Source organism: Mytilus trossulus, chromosome 2, assembly GCF_036588685.1.
Source record: "Mytilus trossulus isolate FHL-02 chromosome 2, PNRI_Mtr1.1.1.hap1, whole genome shotgun sequence".
NCBI classification, from domain to species: Eukaryota; Metazoa; Mollusca; class Bivalvia; order Mytilida; family Mytilidae; genus Mytilus; species Mytilus trossulus.
This window is the reverse complement of record NC_086374.1, coordinates 30,136,654-30,143,105: the sequence shown is the minus strand read 5'-3', so window position 1 is coordinate 30,143,105 and position 6,452 is coordinate 30,136,654.

Sequence of the window (6,452 nt, the reverse complement as noted above, 5' to 3'; positions counted from 1 at the left end):
TTCTCAGTGGATTGAGTCTAAAACATTTTTGAGGGAAAATTGCAGTCTTGAAATATGACACTTCCATGAGGCCTCTTCCGTGATTATAAGTTGGTAGAGCAAGCCAGTGCTTTGAGTAGTTTTTTCTGATTTTTTTTTTATCTAATTTCCTATATTGTGCTAGTAAAGAAACTTGATCCTAGGTAACTCTAAAAAATAATTTTTTGAAACAGTAACAACACATTATTTACTGCGACATGTTATTATAGAGGAATCTTTTAGATGACCCTCTCAGTAACAGTTGAAACTTTAGTTTTACGTATTAAAGACCTCAATTGAGTCCCTGACTTTTATATGGATAATTTGTCTAATTTCATTCATAAATGTGATACTAACCTCAAAATTTTGATTTATTAGCCTTAAAAGTACAAATTTTGAGGGAGTTAGAGGTAGACATGGACCGAAAGAGATCTTATAATGAAAACAAAAAGATACATTGGTGGTGTTCATCATCTCAGAATCATCTTTTGAATAAATATTCAACTGTTTGTATGCAGATCAGATGAATATTTAAGAATTTATTGGAGAATTTGTTGCTCTACCTTATATTTTTTCCTGATGCAGCGAGACTTGTATTTTTGTACAAAATTTTGCACAAATCGCTGTAGATTTTGTTTTAATTTAGTGATCAAAGTGAGTGAAATGCATGCATGTATAATGACTGAATTATTCGGAATATGAAGCATATATGCAGCTTCTTACATTACCCCCAAAGTATTGTGATGTCTTACTCAAAGGTGTTAAAAATATATATCGATTTGACTGTTGCAATGTTCTTCTTGACATTTTGTCTCTTGAAGTACGAGAAATACTTTTTCTATGTGTTAAAAATATTGCCCCCCTTTCAGTGAATATATATATAAAAAAAATGAACCCCCCTTTTTCACATACACAAAAAAACTTGACCCCCCCCCCTGTATTTTGACCAGCCCCCTCCCAGATAAATAATGATAAGTCCCTTACGGCCTACATTATTGACGTTAGGCTTATTGCGACGTTTTGTGTTTTTTCACCACTTTATTTCTTCCTCCATAAAGTTTCTGTATACAAATAAATAGGTTTTTTTCTCAAGATATTGCGAGGGTATGATAAGGGAATGCAAGCTGTGACTACTATGACACAGGGGCGGATCGAGCCATTTTAAAAAAGGGGGTCCCAAAACCAGGACAAAAGGGGGTTGGGCATATATAAGTCCCAACTCAAATGCATTGATTGTCCAAAAAAGGAGTTCTAACCCCCGGAACCATTCCCCTGGATCCGCCCCCTGTATGTGTTATACCCGGTACCACGATTTCCCGAGAACTACGAGAACAATATAATATCCCGAAAACAAGATTATGTATCCCGAGAACAAGATTTTTAATTGTGTAATAGGTGTTTTTATTGTGTTTTTACTACTTTTTACAATAATAAAGAATACTAATAAGAGATAATACTCGTTTTTATTCAATAAAAATCCAATTTTAGGTCAAAAATTCTATTTCTATGTCTTGTATGCAAAATCCTTGTTGAACACAATATGGCGGACATTCTTAAGGTAGACAACTTAAGAAAATCAAAGTATTAGAAGATCTTAGAAGAACTGACAGAAAAGAAAAGTATCAAATGTACTGAAAGAAAAATTTTATTTAAAAAAATGTTAAAAATTCATATAAAAACAGACAAAATATAACGTCCGCCATATTGTTTTAAGGAATAAGGAATTTGCCTCATACAAATCTATTTTCTGAAGATTGCGTGTACTTTTATTAATTATGAACGCCATAAACCTTTATCATTGTATGCTGTTACACTTATTTAAGCAAAAAACACATATAACACCATAAAAAATCTTGTTCTCGGGATATATTATCTTGTTTTCGGGATATTATGTTGTTCTCGTAGTTCTCGGGCAATCGTGGTACCCTGTTATACCAGAGACATATAGATGTCTCTGGTTATGCTGAGTAGTCTAATATGTTATATATCAAAATGAAAGGTTAATACTCCGTATATATATTTAAATTATCATATTTATATATACACGCTACCAGAGACCAAGCAGAGACATATTACAATATATCTGTGAGGCTACCATTTGCAAAAGTTTTCTCCAGATATTTACCAGAATGTGAGTTCATAAAAAGCTTCTGTGTTGACCAAAGCACATGCAGGTCGTTGGATTTTTTTAGATAGTGGTTCCATTTTAAATAAGAGCTTTGCCCTTGAACAATTGGAAATCTCTTCACATAGATCGGTTCACAGACTTCTGACTGTAGTTTTTTTTTAATATGCCGGTGTTAATATATCAGAACACGTTGTACATGTAGCCAAGTTACACTTAAAAAAACATCGTATACTTTTCTAAAAGTTTCAGCATGATCATGGCAATATAACTCATTAGCCATCGAATATGATGTAGTCCGCGGAACGTTCATTGAATTGCAAGTGATGTAAACTTAAAAAAATTTAAAAATCAGATATCCCAACGAAGGGTTTTGACCCAGATTTCTCAGTTCACCGAAAATGTAATGCGCTGATTTTGTGGGAAATGATCAGAAATAGTGTCTTTTGGACACATAATGATATTCTAGTTTTAATTACTTGGTACTTTACTTGGTGTGCATTAATAGATTAATAAGTTTGTAATAATAAGATAGATCAGAGTCCGAAGTACTCAGAACATTGGATGACCACAAGTTCTGGTGGATGGTAACAAGCCCTTGTCTCAGACAAAAAAATACATCTCTAAACCTGAAAGTTAGGTTAAGATAAACAGATATATATATTTTTATGAGACTATTTCCTGTAAGGATGATTTATAAATGACAATTCAACATAACCGTGATAACTACTATCAGAGACATATAATTCTAATGCAATTATTTTGTAACAATTGTTCTGATTGGATGACAGCAAGCGTAAAATTCTCTATCTCCTTGTCTGTAACTAAGGAAGCCGACATTTTGAATTTCGGAGTATATTGACATGTTATTTCTACAATAATAAACAAAAAACTCACTTGTTGCGCCTAAAAATCTTCTTTTTATCAAATTTTATTACATTTTGAAGCGGCACAGAAGCCAGAAAACGCCCGGTGTTTATGTTTGACGCTGGAAGCATACCTATGACGTCACTAAGTGTAGGGACCAAAAAAGATAACATCTTTTCGCGGAATTTTCTTTTATGAAGATTTTACACTGAAATAATGATTGAAATTTAATTATAAACTTGTTTTGCATTAGAATAGAGATAACTGTATTGTATTTGAAGCTTTTCGGACGTCCATCGGTAGTTTTACTGTCGCAAATACCCGTTTACCTGTCTCCGCTCCGCGTCGCCAGGTAAACTTAATTTGCGACAGTAAAACTACCGATGGACGTCCTTAAAGCTTCAAATACAATACAGTTATCTCTTAATTGTATTATATGTCTCTGCTATACTATATAGTGGTGATATAATCATGGGTATTCGAAAAGATCAGTATACTCTGGTGTGTTTTTATCTATTATATTAATATTTGTATAACAGTTATCTATATTTTCATCCATTTGTATATCATTCTATTCCACTATTCTTATTATAGTACATGGTAGATAGCGTATTCTAATATGACGTGCTTCTTTTGCTTTATGAACAAACCCGTGATCTAAATCCAACAAATTTTGTTTGTACTATCAAATTATTACATTGCATTTTTCATATCGCACGTATTATCAGCCCTAGGTACAATATCAGCCCAAGAGCCGCATGATAATACATGCGATATGAAAAATGACATGTTATGATCTTTTTATCATATGCTTCAACAGTAGAGAAAAACAAACAGATCCATATATTGATCCTTTTACGTGGTTCCCGAAAAGAAGTTCAAAGAGTAAAAGGTTCACGGACGTCGGAACCAAAATTTGATACATTTACTTATGAAATCTTTCTATCATATGCCTCAACAGAGAGAAAAAGAAAACATTTTAATATGGACGAATCGACAAAAAAATAATTTAACAACCAGTTTCGTAGATATAAGCCAAATTCAGCATTTTATCCTCATGTTCGACAGACAGACAGACAGACAGACAGACAGACAGACAGACAGACAGGCAGGCTTAACTTTGACCACTCAACCATAAAAATGAGGTCAAGCAGGTCAGATGACATCTGCCCGTTAGACATGTACACCTTACAATCATTCCATACAACAATTATATAATAGATCTATTGCATCAAGTATTAAAAAAACAGACCAAAACACAAAAACTTAACTATAACCACTGAACCATGAAAATTAGGTCAAGTTCAGATGACACCTGCCAGTTGGACATGTACACCTTACAGTCCTTCCATACACCGAATATACTAGCTCTATTGCTTATAGTATCTGAGATATGGACTTGACCACCAAAACTTAACCTTGTTTACTGATCCATGAAATGAGGTCGAGGTCAAGTGAAAACTGTCTGAGGTGCATAATGACCTTACAAGGTACGCACATACCAAATATAATTATCCTATTACTTATAATAAGAGAGAATTCAACATTACAAAAAATCTGAACTTTTTTTTCAAGTGGTCACTGAACCATGAGAATGAGGTCAAGGACATTTGTCATGTGACTGATGGAAACTTCGTAACATGAGGCATCACTATATACAAAGTATGAAGCATCCAGGTCTTCCACCTTATAAAATACAAAGCTTTTAAAAAGTTAGCTAACGCCACTGCCCCAGCTGTAGCCCTCAGATCACTTTCACTATGTCGAGCTTTCTGCAACAAAGGTTGCAGGCTAGACAAAAACAGACCAAACACAAAAACTTAACACTGAGCAATGACCCGTGAAAATGAGGTCAAGACCACATAAAACCTGTGCAACTGACATATAGATCATAAAATATTTCCACACACCAAATATAGTTGATTTAAGTATTAGAAAAAAAAAGAAAAAAACTCAAAGACAACTGACCATGAATATACGGTCAAGGTCAGATGACACCTGCCAGCAATCATTCAATACACCGAATATACAAGACATATTGCTTATAGTATCTGATATATTGACTTGACCACCAAAACTTAACCTTGTTCACTGATCCATGAGGTCAAGGCCAAGTGAAAACTGTCTGATGGGCGTGAGGACCTTGCAAGATACACACATAGTTAACATATTACTAAAAAAAAGAGGCTCCAAAGAGCCTGTGTCGCTCACCTTGGTCTATGTGAATATTAAACAAAGGACACAAATGGAATTATGACAAAATTGTGTTTTGGTGATGGGGATGTGTTTGTAGATCTTACTTTTCTAAACATTCTTGCTGCTTACAATTATCTCCATCTATAATGAACTTGGCCTAATAGCTTCAGTGGAAAATGTTAGTGAAAATTTACAAATTTTACGAAAATTGTTAAAAATTGACTAAAAAAAGGCAATAACTCCTTAGGGGGTCAATTGACCATTTTGGTCATTGTGACTTATTTTTAGGTCTTACTTTGCTGTACATTATTGCTGTTTACAGTTTATCTTTATCTATAGTAATATTCAAGATAATAACCAAAAAGAGCAAAGTTTCCTTAAAATTACCAATTCAGGGGCAGCAACGTTAACCTAACAACTGGTTGTCTGATTCATCTGAAAATTTCAGGGCAGATAGATCTTGACCTGATAAACAATTTTACCCCATGTCAGATTTGCTCTAAATGCTTTGGTTTTTGAGTTATAAGCCAAAAACTGCATTTTACCCCTATGTTCTATTTTTAGTCGTAGCGGCCATCTTCGTTGGTTTGCTGGGTCACAAAAGACAATTTTTAAACTAGATAGCCTAATAATGATTCTGGCTATGTTTGGTAAAATTTGGCCCAGTAGTTTCAGAGGAGAAGATTTTTGTAAAAGTTAACTAAGATTTACGAATGTTAAAAATAGACTATAAAGGGCAATAACTCCTAAAGGGGTCAACTGACCATTTTGGTCATGTTGACCTATTTGTAAATCTTATTTTGCTGAACATTATTGCTGTTTACAGTTTATCTCCATCTATAATAATATTCAAGATAATAACCAAAAACAGTAAAATTTCCTTAAAATTACCAATTTAGGGGCAGCAACCCAACAATGGGTTGTCTGATTCATCTGAAAATTTCAGAGCAGATAGATCTTGACCTCATAAACAATTTTACCCCATGTCAGATTTGCTCTAAATTCTTTGGTTTTTGAGTTATAAGCCAAAAACTGCTACCCCTATGTTCTATTTTTAGCCATGGCGGCCATGTTTTTTGATGAAATGGAAATTAAAACACAAACTTTATTCTAGATACCCTAGGAATTAATCAGATGAAGTTTAATTTGAATTGGTTCAGTAGTTTCAGAGGAGAAGATTTTTGTAAAAGTTAACGACGACGGACGACAGACGCCGGACGCAAAGTGATGGGAAAAGCTCACTTGG